The following is an 18,976-nucleotide window of genomic DNA, read 5'->3' on the forward strand; positions in this document are numbered from 1 at the left end:
TTCCATAAATCTATACCTTGCCACATGGCTCGTGGCTTACCGGCATCTTCACATGCGGCTTGTCATGGTGGCGGCTGGCAGTGTCTCTCTCACCCAGCTTCCTGTTCTCTCAATTCTCCTCTCTGTTAGTCCCGCCTATACTTCCTGCCTGGCCACTGGCCAATCAGTGATTTATTTATTGACCAATCAGCAACACATTTGACATACAGACCATCCCACAGCAAATCAGGCCTTCAGATGACAGAGACCTCAGCACCATCCCACTGCCACGCCTGAGACCCCTGGGTGCAGATGGTATTGCCTCAGCTCTGTGTTCTCAGCCATCTGCTCTGGCAACAGGAGGATGCTGTGGCTCCTTTCTCAGTCAGCTCCTTCCCCCTTCCCTGTCCCCTGCCTGTCATCTGGCTTTCCTTCTTTTAATGGCATCGGGAACTCAAGCAGGAAGTCTTCCAGAGATAAGGCAGGTGTCTTAGGGGTTTTATTGCTGTGAGGAGACACCATGACCACGGTAACTCTTATAAAGAAAACATTTAATTGGCGTGGCTCACTTACAGTTTCAGAGATTCAGTCCATTATCATCATGGCAGCATGCGGGCAGATATGGTGCTGGAGCTGAGAGCACTACATTGTGCAGGCAACAGGAAGTGAACTGACCATCACACTGAGGGAAGTTTGAGCAAAAGAGACCTCAAAGCCCGCCCCACAGTGACACTTTTCCTCCAACAAGGCCACGCCTCCTAATAGTGCTGCTCCCTTTGGGGACCATTTTCTTCCAAACCACCACCGTGGGACTTCCAGACTCAAACGTCCACATGAAGGAAAGGAGTGTGTTGAACTGACAAACATGTCTAACAGTTGATGACTCATGGGTGACTTAGAGTGACTGATAAATGTGAGGCCTGAGCTGTGTCAGCTGGTGTCCTCCCAGCCTCATATAGCCCCATAAGGCTAACCTTGGCTCATAAAGATTAGGACTCTGGTTGCTGCAAGAGATGCTGCTCATGTCTGGGTGGTGTGGGCAGATTTGGCTCTTAGCAATGATCATCCGTCATCAGGACGCTTAGCTGCAGTGTACATCCTGCTCATAGCCAGTATTTCCTTCCAGATCATTCCATAGCCCTAGATAGGAGCTAGTCACCTAGATACCCTGACTGAGTTTGAATATTGATGTCCTCCTCACCAAAATTCTTGTGTTGAAATTTAATCTCTGTGTGGTAGTGTTAAGATTAGGGCCTTTGGGGAAGTGTCCAGACTTGAGGGGATCCTGTTTGCCTGTCATGAAAGGACACATAAAAGAGCTGTCACTGACGAGGATGCTGGCACCTTGAGCTGGAGCTTCTGAGCCTCCAGAATGGTACATTTCTGTTGCTTTTAAGCTGTATGGTGTGAGCATCTGAGGTTCCATCTCAGGCATGGCACGGCAAAGCCATCCGAGGTGTGCAGAGGAAGTGTCCAGGCACAGAGTGGGTGAAAACATTGGCCAGGGCTCTCTTTCCTTGTCTATTGTTGGTGGACTCCAAGGTGTCAGTGGCAGCACCTCTTCTGAGGTTTCTACACGACAGTTGCAAACTGAAGGTTCTGGAAGGTTCCTCATTGTCCAGCTAATAAGCAACTGTCTCTTCAGCATGGACTGCACAGTGAGCATGATCAGTGGGCACTGCCATCTGAAAGTCCCACAGTCCCACATGTGAAGAAACAGCCCCATTGTATCCAGGTCCATCCAGGAAGCCAAGCTCTGTATAGAGATCATGCTGCGATGACCCCTGAACTTTTCTTCTTAGTCTGTGTATGTCATGGTCTTTATAAATAGGTGGGTTTGGCTTAGCTTGGAGAAAAATACCATCAATTTCTAATGTTTTTAAAAAGAATGTGTGTTTAAGAGTGAGGGAGTGCCTCTGGGTGTCAGAAGGCAACTCTTTGGGGACTCACTATTCTCCTTTTACTGTGTGGGTCCAGGGGATTGAACTCAGGTCATCAACCTTGGTCTTTACCCACTTTGCCATCTCACTGGCCCCAAGACATCTTTTTTTGTAAAATAAAATTAATGCATTTCTAGGGCAGGGTTCCAGAGGAAGTCTGGATCACTTTGCTGTTGACACTTCCAAAGTCTGTCTGCATGTGTGGACATGAAGAGTTGGACTCCCCCGTCTGGGGGCATGTGCTTTGCTCTGTGAGGGCCCTGGTCTTAAGATAGCTCTCATCTTTTGTGACTGCCTTTCCTGCTCTCCAGTTTTAAGTAAAGCACTGTTAGCTTTATCTCTGGCTTCCTTTGATGACAGTCTCTTTGTTTGCATCAGGGGGTGAAGTTAGCTGCATATGCATGTCTTGGCTATCGTTTACTGAAAATTAGATGAGGGGCTGAAGTGGCTCAATTGGTAGAATGCTTGTAGCATGAGGACCTGAGTTCAAATCTCCAGCACCCACATCAAAAACTGGGCATGGTCATGCTCATGCCCATAACCCTAGCACTGTGAGGGCAGAGACAGTAGGATTGCTGGAGCTTCCTGCCTGCCAGCCTAGCTCTAGGTCCAGTGAGAGCCTCGGCTTCAAAGGAATAAGGAGGGAAGTCATAGAACAGGACACCTGACATCATCCTATGGCCTTTGTGTGCAGTTGCACGCCCATGTGCACATTTACCACAAAACACACACACACACACACACACACACACACACACACACACACACACACACACAGAGCTTCATTATCACTATGGCCCTTTGCTGTGGTACTTCACAGTTTGTTCTCAGCTGCTTGTCGTTGGGCCTAGTGTGAAATCCACTAGGGTAGATGACTGAGATTGTAATTGGGAATGCAGAGGTGTCTATTCCAAGACTCCCACAGCACAGGAGCCGCCTTCTGTGCCCAGCACCTGCTGTTCCTGCCTGGCTCCCGCCTGAGTCACTGTGCTTGTGGCCATCTGTAACTAATTGAACGATCACGGCCTGGAGTTATTTGGGTTTGTGTCTTTGGCTTGAAAATGAATCTATAATGAGCCAAGAGTAGCTTCCTTCACTCTCTTGCCTACTGGTGATGAGGGAAGAGCTTTTGCATGTGTGAGAAGGTGGCCAAAGCTGTGGAGCCTGGACGCCCCTCTAGGCTAACATCACTTGAATTTTCTTTATATTTTGGAGTGTGAAAGATCAAACCCAATGCTCTGTCACAGGGCTCTCCCACAGCTCCGGGGGCGGGGGTGTTATATATTTATTTATTTATTTATTTATTTATTTATTTATTTATTTACTTATTTACTTACTTACTTACTTACTTACTTACTTACTTACTTACTTACTTGCCATTGAGACAGGCTTTTGCTATGTGGCCCAGGCTTGCCTTGAATACCCGGGTTCAAGCCCTGGCTCAGAAGATTCTCCTGCCTCTACCCTAGAGTGGTCATGAGTATAGAGGTGCACTGTGCTCCCATTCCAAGGAGGATTAAATTGGCAAACCCAGAAAGGACAAGTGAGCAAGTGTGAAGGTCAGACAAGAGGAAGTGGGTACGGGCGAGGGTGATAAGGCTTGAGCGAGGGGTGCTTTGAGAGCTGCTGGCCAGGCTGCAGCAATAGCCCCGGTCAAAGTTTGAAGCAGTAAAGATGGTTGCTAAGAGTTCTATTTGGATTGACCTGAAATTGGCATGCTGGGATTCAATAAAGGTAAAATAAGAGCTCACCCATGCCCAAGTCTTTCCTACTAGCACCAAAATTCTCACTCTAAACAATGGTGCACCAACATGCTGGTGTTTTGAACCTATAGAATATATGGGATTTGTCTCCCAATAGGCCCTGACCCCTCAGCACCCTCACTAAGATGGAGCCATAAAACCAAACTGAGTGATGGATGGATGCCAGGCACCCATCATCTCAGAAAGACACACCTCAGTTCTCCACGTATCCCTTGATCCATTCAGGTTGACATCCAAAATTGGGCACCAGGGTTGCCAAATCTCTTGGAAGCCAATGGTCACAGGCTGATTTGGTGCTGAACAAAGATTGCTCTCATCTCCAGGTCAGTAGAATCCACAAAGGGCCTCTGAGGAGCAGCAGGGCCCAACCACATTGGGCCCAAGAGAGGTCAGGCTGGCATCAGCTCGCGACCAGAGGGGGCACCACTGGGGAGTGCCGGAGATGTGGTCACCTAAGAATGGTCTTGGAGAGAAGACTTATAGGAGGGTTGGATGTGAAAAGGAGGTTCAGAGCTGAGAGCTCAGTGGTAGAGAACTCTCTTACGGTGAGCAAGACCCTGGGCTTGATCCTCAGCACCAAAGGAATAAAGAAAATAAATAGGTAGGTAGGTAGGTAGGTAGGTAGGTAGGTAGGTAGGTAGGTAGATAGATAGATAGATAGATAGATAGATAGATAGATAGATAGATAGATAGATAGATAGATGAGAGAGAGAGAGAGAGAGAGAGAGAGAGAGAGAGAATAAAGAAAGAACCAGCCTTCCAAAATCTGATTTCACGAAGAACATCTCCTTTCTGAAGTTGCCAGAGTCCTACAGCAAGGTGGGCTAGCCTCAGCCCTTTGCTCTAAGGCCCTGCAGCCTGCCAGCCTGCTCCTCTGTTGGGTCCTCACACTGGTCCCACCTGATGCGGCACAGTCCAGTGCTGTGGCCCTGCTTCCCAGTGGGGGGTGGCTTGCCCAGCAACCTTGCAGTGTTGAAGGGTGATCACGTATACAGCTTCAGGGGGACTCCAGCAAGATTTAGGGTCTTACTAACTATCTCAACAGCCTAACCACGTGGAGAGACACTGGGGAAAGCCCTGTCCTCCAATTCAAACCTCAACTGACTGGAATGCATTTCTGGCAGCTACGGAGTTCTCCAGACCCAGGTGCCAGGAAAAGAATTTGTTAATTTCATGGGCACTGGGTCACAAGTGTCATCCTGTGGGGCTGAATTACCATCTGCTTGTTCTGGCAGCTGGGACATCACCTTGCACCCGCACTTAGAAGGTGGGAGGAAGGATTTCTCATCCATCATGGCCGATATAGATAAGTCAGGCCAGCAGCCCCTGGTCAGCTCTTCCTATACCCAGCAATGGGGCAAGGAGTATGTCTAGAGGATTAGGAAAAGACTACTGGGTTTTTACAGACTTTACAGTCACTTTCTGTGTATAGTGAGCTACCTGAGGAAGGAAGTGTGTTCCACACTGTGGTGATTTGAAAGAAAATGCCCCCCAAAGGGAATGGCGCTATTAGGAGGTGTGGCCTTGTTGGAGGAAGTGTGTCACTGTGGACGTGGACTTTGAGGTCTTTTTTGCTCAAGCTTCCCTCAATGTGACTGTCAGTCGACTTCCTGCTGCCTTCTGGTCAAGATGTAGCCGGCACCACATCTGCCTGCACACTGCCATGCTCCCTGTCATGATGATAATAGACTGAACCTCTGAAACTATAAGCCATCACCTCAATTAAATGTTTTCCTTATAAGAGTTGCCATGGTCATGGTGTCTCTTCACAACTAAGATACACACTGTCACATTTTCAGTTTGGTGCTGCCCATGATTTGGTGGCAGCTGCTCTATTGCTCATGCAATCTGGAAGCTTCCTCAACTCCTTATGCTGGCCTTTGGGGCAGGAATTCAGCTGGCCACTGAGGCTGTGAACATAGAGGAGAGGCTCCCTCACTCCTAGGGTGGCTGGAGGCTCTGGAGTTCTCCTGAATTAGAGAATTGCAAGAGAGAGAGAGAGTCAAGTTTGTTCCCTGAGAAGGTGGACAGAGAAGAACAGTGAAACAGCCTGCAGTGAGTATGACCAGGAAAGAGAACCTGCCTGGTTGGAGATGTCCCTGGCGAGGAGCAGATGGCAGGCAGGGCACGAGCTTTGGTGGAGTACACTGTGGTCTGTCACCATCTCTGACCATAGTGCAGAGAAGGGGGGAAAGGAAGAGAGAGAGAGAGAGAGAGAGAGAGAGAGAGAGAGAGAGAGAGAGAGAGAGAGAGAGAGATTAAGGGACATGGGACAGAGAAGATACAGGACATGTCCAAGAAGCCATGGATGCAGCTGCCCCCTTTGGGCCATACAGTCCATCAGTCTTACCCTTGACTGACATATTCAGTGGTTTCTAATTGAATGCACAGTCACCTGCAAGGAGACCCCATGGCCATGGGCCACAGTGATGGGCATCATGCAGTTGGCTTCATCCAGCTGACCTGAGTTGGGAGTCTCCTGTTTACTTTAGCATTCCTCCATGTGGGCATTGGTGTTTACTGAGAGATATAGACTCAGCAAATGCAAGTTCAGGCTTTAGCCTGGGGCAAACAAGTATTTGAAGAGTTAATGATGAGTCTGTCTCAACACAGAGGAACCCAGGAAAGAAATGGGAAGGTCCAGTGACTGTGACCCCTCTGCATGTGTCTCCATGCAGTCACACAACAGCCCTTGTTACCTCGCAGCGAGACAAGCAGACACCATGAACAGACCACAGCCTGGTCCCTGGATTCAAAAGGAAGAATGGAAGCCTCCAGCATGCTCCAGCCACACTCAGCAGCCAAGTCCATAAGGATCTGAGGCACCAGTGTGTGGTTGGAGCTGGGCTAGGAGCTGGGAGTTAAGTGGGAAAATGTAGCCAAGTTGTACTATGAGTCTAGTAAGAGACTGATGCATGCTGCAAGGCCATTGTCCCTTGCACAACCCTAGAGGGCAGCATGCAAATGGCAAACATGGTTGATTTGTCTCTGTGTTATAACAATATTCTGGCTGATGGAAGTAAATATCTTGAGGGAAAAATTTCTAACTATGGCCCCCTTGGGCTAATATGTCTGACATGTGGAGACAGAGAAATAATTACAAGACAACAGGACAGTGGCTTCAATAGGTATGTATTCAAAGCCGAGAGGAACTTAGAAGCACCATCCATATGCCTAAGAGAGTCATGGAGGACTCCTCCAAGGGCCACCCTCATTGGGAAGAGCGTTCCCCCATACAGAGGGTCAGCTCTTTGTAATAGCAAATCCAGACTGCCTGAGTTCAAATCCCAACTGTGCTGCTTACTGTGTGACTCAGGCAAGTTATTTAACTTTCCTTGGTACTACCTGAACTCCTACTCTTTCTGTAATACCTCGAGGTGAGTATGTCCAGCCACCTAAGTGGTCATGTAGGAAGCAAGTCTAGAGCACAGGAGAGTCCCAGTCCTATGAAATAGTACTCTCCCTCCTCTTCCCCACTGTAGCTAAAGTTTTCCTGCCTGGCCCACAGTCAGGACAAATCTCTGTCACCTGCCAGTCCCACAGCTGCTCAGACCCGACCAAGTAAACACAGAGACTTATATTGGTTACAAACTGTATGGCCGTGGCAGGCTTCTTGCTAACTGTTCTTACAGCTTAAATTAATGCATTTCCATTAATCTATACTTTGCCACATGGCTTGTGGCTTACTGGCATCTTCACATGCTATTTGTCATCGTGGCGGCTGGCAGTGTCTCTCCGACTCAGCCTTCCACTTCCCAGCTTTATTCTCCTCCTTGTCCCGCCTATACTTCCTGCCTGGCCACTGGCCAATCAGTGATTTATTTATTGACCAATCAGCAACACACTTAACATACAGACCATCCCACAGCACCCCACAATGCTCCAGTTTCTCCCCAAGGTCCAGCCCAGACCAGGCCAAATGGATTCTACACAATCCATTGGTGCCTATGAAAAAAGAAGAGAGACCCGGGGCACACATAGTCACAAGCCTGCTGCCCAGTTTCCTGGGTGGTGGGCTAATAAGTGGTGGAAGGCACAGGCTCTAGAACCTTCCACAACGTTATCATGTTCTGACTGCAGTCCCTGGGTGACTATCAGCTCACAGGGTGAAGGTGATCAGTGTCCATGTTTACAGGAATAATCGAGCAGTATGTGTCAAATGCCCTGTGGTGTGTGGGTCCTAGGGAGCTGTGGGACACTGGTCTCATATGTTGTTACCACCCTTGGTCCCCAAGTGGCCTGTTATTATTGTTGTTGTTATCGTTATCATTATTATTATTTTGAGATATGATTTCACATAGCCATCCTTGCCTTAAATTCCATGTATTCCCTGGCCCTGAATTCTGATCCCCCTACCTCTCCTTTCTCACTGGGATGACAGCATGCACTACCATGCCTGGTTCATACCATGCTGGGAATTGAACCCAGGGCTTCATGAATGCAAAGCAAGTACTCTGCCAACTGAGCTACAATCCCCAGTCCCCAAAGTGTGCTAGTTGAGCACCCACATCCCCCCTTCTACCTTTTCTGGGTCTGCATCTTTGGTGACCCCTGGGAAGGAAGCTCTACTCTTTCAGAAGTCACTCCAGGGTCCCTCTACTCCCACCAAACTGTGGTGGGCAGTGCAGGTGGACCAACGAGCTATTCCAGACCTGTAGAAAATGGTGCGAGGTCACAGCCACGGTGGCTGAGAAACCCAGAAACCCAGAGGTCACCATACAGCCTTCCAGTCTGGGTGCTTTACAGCAACCTCGATGGAGATGCAGGGACCTGGGCTCCTGGCTTGATGCTCACCTCAATGGAGATGCAGAGACCTGGGCTCCTCGCTTGAAGCTCTGCTATCTCCTGGAGGTGGCTTTCAAGGAGAAGTACGGCAGAGCTGAGGAGATGCCACTACTGCATAGCCGGGGACAGAAGTGACCTGTGGGTACAGACCGGGGATGCTTGCTTCCAGGCAGCGCCTCTGCCCAGGGGGCGCAGGTCCTCGGTAACACCCCTTCTCTCTCCCAGAAGCCTCATCCTGCCCCAGGGCAGGCAGGGCCCATCAGTGCCTTGCCCCACACAGGGAGTCCTCAGTCACTGACTTCAGACACCGTTAGGGTCGCCTTTCACCAGATTGTGAAGTGACGTCTGTTGGCTTTTTTCTTCTACATTTCTCTAATCTATGTCTCTAACAGATTCTGTGGGGTGTGTTTGGCTGGTGCTGTTTACTCCCTGGGAAATAATTGCTGAATTTTAAAAAGAAAACATTTGAACAAACCACTCTAGTTCAACCACTATTAGAAAATAGTGAATAGATGCCCTTGGTCCTGTGTGTGACCCCAGAACGGGCAGGCCACACAGTAGTAATGGGGGGCTGATGGTCTGGGTACAAGCCCCAACCTGACCTCTTGCTGTGTGACTTCGGCCAAGTTACCTAACTTCTCTGTGGCCCTTCAGTCAGCTATTGTAGATGTTTCTGCAACCTCCCAGGATGGTGTACGCAGGACCAAGCAGACTAAATTGATGGGTTAGCCCTCTGTCCAGAGGCCACAGCCCCTCTGGAGAGAGATTGGGCATGATAAAGAGCAGCCCCAAGTGCTGTTGGCATTCGCAGCAGGGTGTTATGAACAGAGGACAGAACCTTCTTTTGACCTGTGGTTGGAGTGACAAGGAAGAGTCTCTGACTTTGCCACTGTGGTAGGACCCATTAGCAGTGGGATCCTGGGATCTGGCATCTGTGAAGGATGACAACATCAGGACGTGTGTGTGTGTGTGTGTGTGTGTGTGTGTGTGTGTGTGTGTGTGTGTGTGTACACCCACAGGGAGATGAGTCAGGATGGAAATAAAAGGCAAAGAAGGTGACTAAATTGACCTGGGACTTAGACTCCTGTGCTTGGACTATGGTTGATGCAGTCTTCTGGGTATATCTTTAAGGAAGTGCCTTGCCCGTGTGGACTTGGCTGTCCCAGAACAGCAAGCGGCCTGCACCCTTGGGCTGGAAGCTATACAGCGGTTGCTGTAAGCCCAGGAGCCGATTCTCCAGAGCCCACAAGGGATAGAAACTTCTGTTTCAAGATTGAGGCCACAAGAAGGGGCCCAAGAGAGAGAAACTGGTAACTGGGAGCTGTCCCTTCTGCATAGGATGGTGCCGGCCAGTCACAGGACCTATCTCAGCCTCTTTTCTCACCTACAAATTGGAGCTAGTGGACTCTTCCCTGGAGGATATAGGGTAAAAAGAGGCGGAGTTAAAAGTTGCTTTCTTCTTTTCTTCCCTGGAGTTGGGTGTGTGTTACCTCATCCCTTGTCCCAAAGTGGATCAGTCACTGCATGTTCCCCATAAGAGAAGTTTCCCTGGGGAAACTGAGTCAAGAAGGTTTATTTCTGTGCCCTTCCACTCCTTACTGCCCCCCCCCCCCGAGAATACAGGGAGCTGGCAGCCAGTGTCTGTGAGGTCTCAGCTGCTGTTGTCAACATCCGTACACCCAAGACTGGAGGGAGCTCTTGGAGAAAGCACAGAGCCCTGAAAGGGGGCCTGTCCTCAGACGCCATGTGGGTGGCTCTTGGTGTGTTCTGTGGGCAGATATGGACCAGGCTCCCTGCTAGAGCCAAGACAGCCTCAGCTACAGGTATTCTGAGAACTTTCTATAGGACTGATTATGGCTCAGGGGTGGAGGTCAGGACGTGTACAAGGCCTGGGTTCCCTCACCAACACCACAATCATAAGGAAGATTTCCTGCCATGATCAAAGAAGTTTCCCTCCATGGCTAAAGGTGATTATTCAAGACTGGGCACTGGTCAAGGTGCTGAGCAAGAGAGGGTTGAGGGTTCAGCATTAAACAGGACACTCATCACTCCCTCCAAGGCTCAGGGAACATCAAGGAACAGAGGACTGTGAACCGCTGTCTTCTGTGTGGCCTGGCTGTGTCACTCATGAATGCACAGCAGCCATGGTTGCCCATGTAGGGCCTGCTCAAGACTGGCTTATGAACAACCGTTGGGGGAGGGGCAAAAAAAAGTCCTATTGAAGGATGACAGACACAGAAAAATGTAGTCAGCCTGTTGTCATCTCAGCGTACCAGTGTCACATGTCTAGGCCAAGGAACAAAATACTGCTGCCCGCAGAGCACCTCGTCCCCATTGTCCCTGTACCCTCCCCCAAGTAACCCTGTATTTCTGCTGGAAACAGGGGAGGTTACTTTTAGAAGGACACCTCTTTAAGGTAAAGTCTCCTGGCACCAAGAGAGACTGTCATGGCCCCACTGTTCTTGTTTACAGTTGCAAAAGTGGAGAGCCTCACTCAAGACCAGGGCCCTTCCTTCCCCCTCCAGGGGCCTCAGCCCTCCCGTCCCCCAGTCTAAAAGGTAGGTGCTAAGATCACCCCTGTGGCACCAATAGGGGATGCTGGCACAACATGAGCTGGTCCAAGGCCGCTCAGAGGAGTCCGAACAAGAGTTGAGCCACCAGAGCCGGGCCACACCCTTGGGTGAAAGTAAAGGGTGCCTCCACCCTGGAGTTGTTGAGAAAGGCAGTGACCAAGGTTACTGCCACCTCCACAGTTAGGTCCCTAACAGAAATTCTCCCTCGGTGTTTGTGTGCTCCCTTTCCTGTGCCCCGGGAGGGTATGTGTGCAGTCTCTGAGCATTCGTGCTAGCTTTCCAAAGGTGGGCACTCCATCTCAGAGGCAACCTCCATGTGAACAGATGAAGGGGCAGGTTCTCAGCAGAAGCAGACAATGCATTGTGTGGTGATGGGTCTAGCCTCGGCAGCCATACCCACTGTTCTGCATCCTGCTGGTGTCTAACTGACCAGCCTCTCTCTGCTTACATCCCATGTAGCTCATGATTGAGTACTATGAGGAACGCTGACCTAAGACCCCACTCTACCTCCCCAGCATCTTCCCATACTCTCTGCCAGCCTAGCACCCCCAAATAGGTCAGGAGGGGAGACAAGAGCTTTCTCTCCTCATTCACTCTTCTACCTAGCCCTCCACTGCTAGGAAACAGGCATGTATGATGCCCTAATCCTGCCCATCTCTGAGAGCAGCATCCTTTGGTTAGGCATTTCCCCTAAACTCCTCATAGCTGGCAATTCTCCCACTAGGTGCTACCTCTCAGCTGAGCCTATCCTTGGTGCATGAGACAAGTTCCAGATACCTGTGGCTCCTGTTGCCTGAATCCATGTCTGCTGAGAACCCCACACTGCCTCCTGAAGTATCGCTCCAGAGAGCATCCCTAGCTCAGTATGTCTGTGAGGATGTCCTTGGACCCAACCTTTCCCTGAGCTGTCTGTTCTCGGCTAGAGTTCCTTGTTTACTTTCCACATCCCACAAAAGCCTGGTTCGGCCTCCTCCTGTGGTGTCTTGTCTTGTTACAGTCACCATTAGTCACACATCTGTCTCTGCCTTCCCAGCAGACTGCACCATGAGCCTGATCCATCCTTGCTCCATAACAGCCCTCAGTACAGATCTTCCTGGGAGTACGGCACGCTCTGTGCTTGTGTCCAGGGATAGCAGTGAGGATCTGGGTTATGAGTGTTTTCTGCTCGCAGGACCAGCATGCAGGCTATATGCTGTCAGAACCACGGGTGGCAGAATAGAAGGATTAAGGAAAGATGAATAGGAGCATGTTGTCATTCCACGCTGTTCAAAGGTAGCTCACTTACACAGACAAAAGATGTGCCGATCTTCAAAGATGTGGCTTTAAGTTGACTTAACGAGACATTAAGAAATGGAACAGAGATATGTGAAGTCACGGAATATTCTTATGTATTCCTTGCCTCCCAAGTGGAGGAGGACTCCCCCGGGAGTGGAGAGCATGTGTTCCATGTTCTGACAGTATGTAGACTGGTCAAGTAATCGTGATGGAGATGGGGAGAGTCAAGGTATTATCAAGAAGGTGGAGTGAGGCCAGCATCCGTGTTCAGTGTGAGAAGAAGGCAGACACATTCCAGTTTGTTTGGATTCTGGGATCAGGGTTTCTCAGCCAGCCATTACTGGCATCTGGAGCTAAGTAACTCCTTATGAATTTTAATAGGATTTTTAACAGGCCCCTCCATGTGCCTGCGTGCGTGCGTGCGTGCGTGCGTGCGTGCGTGTGTGTGTGTGTGTGTGTGTGTGCGTGTGTGTGTGTATGTGTGTGTAGGCGGGTCAGAGGTTGACATCAGATATCTTCCTCAATTGCTCTCCATATCTGGAGTTTGCCATTGCCTAGACTGACTGGCCACCAAGCTCCAGGGATTCCCCTGTCTCTGTCTCCCCAGTGCTGGGATTACAGTTGTGCACCACCTCACCCACAGAACCATCTCCACAGCCCTAATGCTTTTGACTTAGTGTTTCTCATCATCTTTGTACACTGATTTTTCCTTCCAGCATGTGTATTCAGGTGGGAGGAAGGACCTGAAGGAAGGATAGCTGCCATCTGGTGGGAAGGCAGATCATGGCCTCTTCCATGATGAACCACTCTGGAGAGCCTCGGATTGTTCGAAACCTTGCTGGGGAGGGGCCGCAGAGGTACTTCCCCATCATCGCCTTACTCGAGGAAGGACTGGAGCAGTACCTATTCATCATCTTCTGACATGTTGTTTCACCTCATGGTCATTCCCCCAAGTTGGTAGCTTTGGAACTGGGGGGTCTTGGTGGCAAGTCCTCTGCCAGCTCCTCCTTGGCGACAGGTGGATCATATTCTGTGTTCTGGCCCTGAATGCAGGTTACCTTCTGTGTTTGTTGAATGATTGTTCTTGGAAATTTAATGTCCTTGCCTTTTGTTCTATGGTCCAAGGGGAGAGACGGCATGAAGATGTGTATGCTTTAACTTCTAAACCTGAAACTCTGTAAAGGCAGACATACCTACAGTCCTCGCTGGGTCAGGAAGGCATCCTGTGCCATGTGCGTGGCAGGCTGAAGGAAGTGCATAGCCAGTGCCATGCGCATTGACATCTTTCCTGACTGTGTAGAGTAGACATGAGATGCTGTAGGCTTGATGAAGAATTCATAGCATTAAGCAGGAAGAACAGGAGAGAGACACCAGGGAAGCAAAGAGGTGTCTTCCAGTCTAGATCAGCCTCCTGCTGCCGCTCCATGGGAGGGAGAAGAATGAACTTGAACTGGGCAGACATGCACTGAAACAGCTCACAGATCACTGCATGCTCTTGAGGCCAGCTCTGGTAACAGCTCAAGCTGAGCTCTCCTGACAGTCCGCAGGAAGGTCAGATTTCTCACTACCTAGCTTCTGTGATCTTGTCGACATGTTTGAAGGGAGGTGATAGTCCCAGAAGACAGCTGAAGGAGGGGAGGCCACCAAAGGGACCCAGTGGCCCAGTATGGCTCATCTTGTATTCTGCTCAATGGTTCTGTAAAACCTGTTCATAATGAGCTGAGAGCCTCCTCCAACTCCACATGCCTGTAGGGGAAGCAGCGAACTAAACCATCTCCTTTATGCTTGTGAAGGAAAAGCCAGGAATAGAACTTAGACCCTAGCGACTCTTAGAAATGCTTCTTACAATTAGATCCCAAGAGGAAAATCAGCCCCGTGGCTAGAGAAGAAATCTCACAGACTTTTTTGTTCTTCGAGATTGTAGGGGTTGGATGCCCAAATCCTGACATCATTTGAATGTTAGTGACATGCCTACTGTGCATGGACCCGCTTAGAAATCGCATGGCCTGTCAGGGACTTCCCTTCAATCTGTGACCTTGGTTCATACTATTTGGTGAACCCTGGTGGGTAAATGGCCTCATTGTAAATATTTACAAGGACCATGTGTCTGCCAGCCAGTGCTCATGCAGGGACTATCCGCTCCAGGTAAGCAACTCTGAACAAGGGTAGGGTGTTCTGAACTTTCCAGAAAGGCCTCAGCAGACCTCTCAAATATGCCAAAAGAATTCTGCCCCTCTATTTGTGCCAAGTCCTGGCCAGAGACTTCCTGCCTTGACTCCTGGGAGGAGCAGGAAGGTAGGGACTTGGTATAAGAGACAGGCTTGGATCAAGGACCATGATACTGTGCAATCAGGTCAGCTGTAGGGGCTGACTCAGAGTGTGAAGGAAGAGCAGTCTTGACTCCCAGCAGTGGGGTGAAAGTCCCTCCAGGAACTCTCATATGTTGGCCCTTCACTAGCCTGCCTGCCTAGTTCTGTCTTATTTGAGGTTGGGGTGGCTCCTTATGCCTCCCAGCCCAAGCCTGGCAAGGTCCAGAATAACGGCAGCTTCTCCAGAGAAATTGAGCCGATAGGCACCACACACACACACACACACACACACACACACACACACACACACACACACACACCTTGTATCTCTCTGTGAAGCTATAAATCCATCAATCCTTGTAAAGATGGTATTTGTATATAGTGCGTTTGTGAGTTTCCCGTCACTATAACAAGCTACCTGGGGCAATTGATCAGTAAAGGAGAGGTTCCATTTTGTCAGCATATGGCTTTGGAGGTCCTGGTCCAAATCCGGTGGTCCCCATGGCTTTGAGCCTCTGTTGAATAGACACAGGATCGCCAGAGTCTTTGTTAGAGTGAATGGCTCTACACATACAGTGGGAAGCAAGAGAAGAAAGGAATGAGACCTGGCTCCCACAATCCCCTTTTGAGGGCACGCCCCAGCTACCTACAGGCTTCCCTCTGAGCATTCCCCTTTAAAGATCCATCTCACCTGCCAATTGTATGACCCAGGAGACCAACCCCTTAATACAGGAATCTGTGGGGGAACACTCATCCAAACCATAGTGCTCTCTCTCTCTCTCTCTCTCTCTCTCTCTCTCTCTCTCTCTCTCTCTCTCTCTCTCTGTGTGTGTGTGTGTGTGTGTGTGTGTGTGTGTTTGTCCTATTGGCATTGATGTATTTAAATGATTGGCTTACAGGCTCACCATGAGTGGCAGGCAGTAGAGAATTCATACACAGAAGCTAGGGTGCTGTCTGCAGGCCGAGTTTCTTCTCCCAGAAGCCTTAGCTCTGCTGTGAAATCTTCAACTAACCTGAGTGGAGTTGAATTCACACCCGAAGTACTGGGAGTAATGTCGTTTCCTTAAACTCAGCAGATGGTAACTGTTAGCCGCATTTATACAACGGGCTCACAGTAAAGCCTAGATTTGCATATGATTAAATAGCTGCTTCTGAGAGCCTGGTCAAGTTGGCACATACGATTCACATGGCAACCAGCTCTCAGCTTCCTCCCCTGAAGACCAGCGCCTGTGAGAGGACAGAAGAGCCAGCCTTCCTCATTCCTCCCTGTCAGAGAGAGCCTGAACCACCACCCCTCACACTCAGGCTGGGGAGCCCCTGAACCCAAGAACCTACCTTTCCCCAACCCATCTTCCACTGGCTGAGTGTGAGGCTGGCTGGGACAGGGAAGGACCTTGTGTCCCTGGGGAATCACAGAGATCCTTCCTGGCTGAGCAGCAATTTGAACTCTCTTGGTTAAATGGGTTTGATGTTCTCTCCAGCTCAACATACTCCAAAAGAGTAGTGTGCCCCATGAAAGGTATCAGCCAAATAGTGACACCCTGGAGGGAGACGCTGCTGATTTCACTGGATAACAGCTATGACTCAGGGCAGTGCCCATAGATCATAGGATATAAAAGACCCGTGTGAGCCTGGCGGTGGTGCACACCTTTAATCCCAGCACTCAGGAGGCAGAGCCAGGTGGATCTCTGAGTTCAAGGCCAGCCTGGTCTACAGAACGAGATCCAGGACAGGCACCAAAACTACACAGAGAAACCCTGTCTCGAAAACAACAACAACAACAACAACAACAACAACAAAATAGACCTGTGTGTGGTGGCTCATACCTATAATCCCAGAACTTGGGGAAGCTCAGGCAGGACAATTGCCTTGAGTTCGAGGCTGGCCTGAGTTGTATAGCAAATCCTAAGACCTACACTATAGAACCTAACCGTGACCAAAGGCTGTTGCCATGGCCCAGCATGTGCTCACAGGGGTGCTTCAGGTACCCATGTTCTGTGAACAGGGTTAAAGGGGTCAGTCTTTATATATGATGGAGGGTGACTTGTTTTCCAAAACAACCACATCACAGCCGTAATCCCTGGTACCTATGACTGTGCAGTTGCTTGGAAACAGGAACTTTTTGATTAGTCAAAATGAGGTCATGCTGGACAAAGCCAGTGCCTGGTGTCCTTTTGAGAAAGCCATATGGAGACCCCAGCAAGAGGAGAATGCCTAATGAAGACCAAGGATGACAGAGGCGTGACATGTCTACCAGCCAGTAAATACCAAGGACCTTGGCCACTACCAGGTGCTGAAAGGGACCCAGAACATCTGCTCCCTGAGGCTGCCGTGGAAACCAGTCTATACCAGTCTGTGCTGCTTGTTTTTCCCATCGTGGTGACAAAATGCCCAACAAAGGCAACTGAATGGGACAAGGGTTTATTTTAGCTCACAGCTCTGAAGTCATGGTCCAGCACGATAGTGGAGTCACTGTGGTTGGAGTGTGCCTGCTCACATTGTGTCCTCAGTCAGGAAGCAGAAAGATGGATGCTGGTGCTCAGCTCACTTTCTCCTTTTTATTCAGTCGGGGACCCCAGCCTGTGAAATGGTGCCCCCCCATTTGGGGTGGGTCTCCCACCTCACTCAGCTCAGTCTAGAGACTCCACCACACCTGTGTCCAGGCTTGTCTCCCATGTGATTGTAGAGCCAGTCAGGTTGACAGAATTAACCGTCACTCAGTCTTGCCAGCACCTGGATTCTGGATGCCCAGAAGTGTGATGGGTCTTACCTGAGACTGGTCTCAGCATCAGAGCCTCCATAGTGGCTTCTGAGGCTTCTTCAGCTGACTTCTGACAGATAGAGGTACGTCCATCTTCAGGAAACAGTGGCTGTGGTGACCATGTCCGCCAAGCTCACATCTATGCATGGGATGGACCCCAGGACTTTAGGTGTATGGCACTTTGCCTCCTTTCACAGTCCTAGGAAACTCTGCCGGTGACACCCTACCCCGAGTGTCCAGATCATGGCCCGTTTGGCTATGAGTGGCAGGAACACATCATGACCCGCAGCCGAAACAGCTCATTCTCAGGCGAGTCCAGCCTGGGGACTTTCCACAGCCCGCTGCCATCTGGCCCTCGCTAGACAATGAATAATTGTTTCTGCTGGTGGAGAGACAGCTCCAGTTAACACATGGCCCCGATTCACTCAGGCAGCCACCTCTGCCCATCACGAGTGTGTAGGGAGTGTGTGAGGCCTGGCCCCAGCACATTGAGATCCATTGTCACCGATGATGACAGTGACAGCTCAGGTGACACCCGCATTCCTGTTTCCTGGAAGACACAGTGCACATTGACAAGAACTTACCTGAGACTGGTCCCCGTACCAGAGCCTCCCTGGTGGCTTCTGGGGCGTCTGCAGTTGACTTCTGACCAATGGAGATACATCCATCTTCAGGAAGCAGCGACTGTGGTGACCATCTCCATCAAGGTCACATCTATCTATAGATGACGTGTGCCCTGTGCACATGTGGGAACTGGGTGCTGGTCACCTGTTCGTCCTTGTCATGAGGAACGGCACACCTGGGGGCCCTTAGGGATGTCAGTAGTGGCATGCTTCTATTTACTGGACTGTGACAAAGTCAGCTCTGACTTTTTAAGGTTTTCGTTTGTGGTGTGTGTGAGGGAGGTGTGTGTGTGTGTGTGTGTAGCTGGGACTCAAACCCAGGGCCTTGTTCACACTAGGCAAGCACTGTACCACTGAGACACATCCATAGCCCCTTATGAAGTATCACTTTTATACAATAAAATGCAGGGTTTTTTTTTTTAAGCACACTGATTGTGTTTTGACAAATGTACTTAACGGTGTACCTACCACTCCAATTGCAACCTGGAATATCTCTATTAGTGGAGAGATTTACTTGTGATCTTTTCTGTTCAGCTCCTCCCTCACCCTAGCATTTTGATGTCCCTGTCTTGACAGTTCTTGGGCCTCATGGGTGTGGGAAGGGCCACACTGTGCTGTCTAGTACTGGATTCATTGTTCATGCATTGTCTTATTGTTTAATGAACATGCAATGTAACAGGTCACCGTATGACGTTTTCATATGTCCTTAGGTTTGATTTCCATACCCCTGACCCCTACCCTGTGTTTTCATTCCCTGATTGCTGTGACCTCCTGCCCTCCACTGTTCCCCTTTCACTTTGCTATCATATATGTTCTAGCACTTTCCTTACCTGCCTTCTTGAAATCTGTTACTCTCTTTCCAGGGCCACATGTGTCACCTTTACCCTTGAATCTTTCTTATGAATCACAGTAAGTTGACTTAATATGTTGATAATAAATCATTACAGAGGGGAGCCATGGAGAATCCT

The 18,976-nt window shown here is 49.7% G+C and overlaps 1 protein-coding gene across 2 annotated transcripts in view; it reads left to right on the top strand.

Moving 5' to 3' along the window:
• Nucleotides 1-18,976, top strand: part of Slc24a4 (solute carrier family 24 member 4) — a 149,282-nt gene that overhangs the window by 62,950 nt on the left and 67,356 nt on the right. The gene's annotated exons all lie outside the window — the stretch shown is intronic.

This window comes from Peromyscus californicus, unplaced genomic scaffold, assembly GCF_007827085.1.
Source record: "Peromyscus californicus insignis strain IS unplaced genomic scaffold, ASM782708v3 Scaffold_15__1_contigs__length_86483966, whole genome shotgun sequence".
NCBI lineage: Eukaryota > Metazoa > Chordata > Mammalia > Rodentia > Cricetidae > Peromyscus > Peromyscus californicus.